Consider the following 1,680-nt stretch of genomic DNA (forward strand, 5'->3'; position numbering starts at 1 on the left):
GGTATTCTCATTTTTGAAACAGGCACTGATTTGGGAGACTTAAGGCTCCTGCAGGACCCCTTTACCGGAAGTAGTGAAAGGAGCACATGTGACGTTTTCCTACCGGTGTTGTTAACCCTGCACAGGACTGAGGAATATCAGTGCTAAATTACTAATATAAACCCCAGTTTTGTGGTGTTAATAAGCGAAATCAGGTGGTGCAATGACATTAATCAGAGATTATTTGAATGAAATGCTTTTCAAAAACATTTATATGAATTATTTATTATAAATTAGTATTTATATATATTTTTTATTCCCCCCCCCCCTTTTCCTTGTTTCTGATTGCATTGTATAATGTTGTTCTCTGAATATGTAAAAAAGCATAGGACTGAGTCTCTTTTGAAAGACAATATGAAGAAGAGCATTTTATGCAACCGATTTTTGCATTTATTTAAACATTCTTCTAGTTTTCGAAAAGATGTTGAGATCTGCATTCTCTCTTCTAACAAAAAGGCTACTAAAAATGGTGTGTGTGCTAAAATATGGTATTTTTTATTTATATATAGCTTGTATTATAAAGTTACTATATGCAACTGATTTATATATGAATGTTAGTTTATGTATAGTTCGTTTATTTATTTGTTGTGTGCCTGATGATATACTTTACTCTTATTCACTGTTTTATTTTTTCTCTAGTATATATTTTTATACTTAATTATCTTGGGTTTCAATAATATATGTCTTTCTTTTTTAATTTTTTTCTATACAATGATAATTAATAGCAATAAAAAATATATATTTCATTCTCATGATCATAAAAACATGTTCCTGTTTAAATGAATGAATTTAGTTTTGGCTAATTGAAATGCCAGTCATACACTTAAACTTCAGTACTGTTTTAAAAAGCATCCCAAGATGCACCTTGTGTGAAGGTGGTGACATTGAAAAATCTACTCTATGAAAAAGTCATTTAACATTTAATGTATAGAAAATAGTAATAAGGTGTGTCCACACATTTGAGTAGTAGTATTAGTAGGGTCATGTATGAATTCACTCTCCCTCCCCTATGTCATTATCATTGTGTACAGTAAACAAGATCTCCTCATCCTTTATTTACAAAAGACCGTTTGTCTAACTGATGTCTGTAACTGTCAAATACAAATGAATTTGTGGAGTGGTCTTGTGTTTGCCTTTCTTGCGCTTTTTTGTTGCTTTGTCTTCCCAGATTATCTATTTTAAAACATGATAATGTTCCTGATGATCAAATCATTTTTCAGTGCATTTATTTAACATGTTATATTTTTAGTTGTTCAGTAAAATAAGCTGTGTAAACAACAAACAAAACATTCCACTGGTATAAACCGTGGTTTAGTGGTGAGCATTAAAAACCAACAGACCATCCAGGCTTAAAACACACTTTAACCTTAACGTTTTCAGAATTGAAAACATGATGTACACCAAAGCAAGCAAACATTTTATTTCAGGTAGTTCTACTCTTGTCACCATGAATTTTAAACAGACTAAACAATGACTAACTAATAACTCCTAAGAGTAAACTGAGTTTTTAAATTATTTACTGTTTCGTTATATTACACACTGAATGTGCAAAAAAAAAAAAAAAAAAACGTAATAAAATATATATATATATATATATATATATATATATATATATATATATATATATATATATATATAACC

This window comes from Megalobrama amblycephala, linkage group LG4, assembly GCF_018812025.1.
Source record: "Megalobrama amblycephala isolate DHTTF-2021 linkage group LG4, ASM1881202v1, whole genome shotgun sequence".
Lineage (NCBI taxonomy): Eukaryota > Metazoa > Chordata > Actinopteri > Cypriniformes > Xenocyprididae > Megalobrama > Megalobrama amblycephala.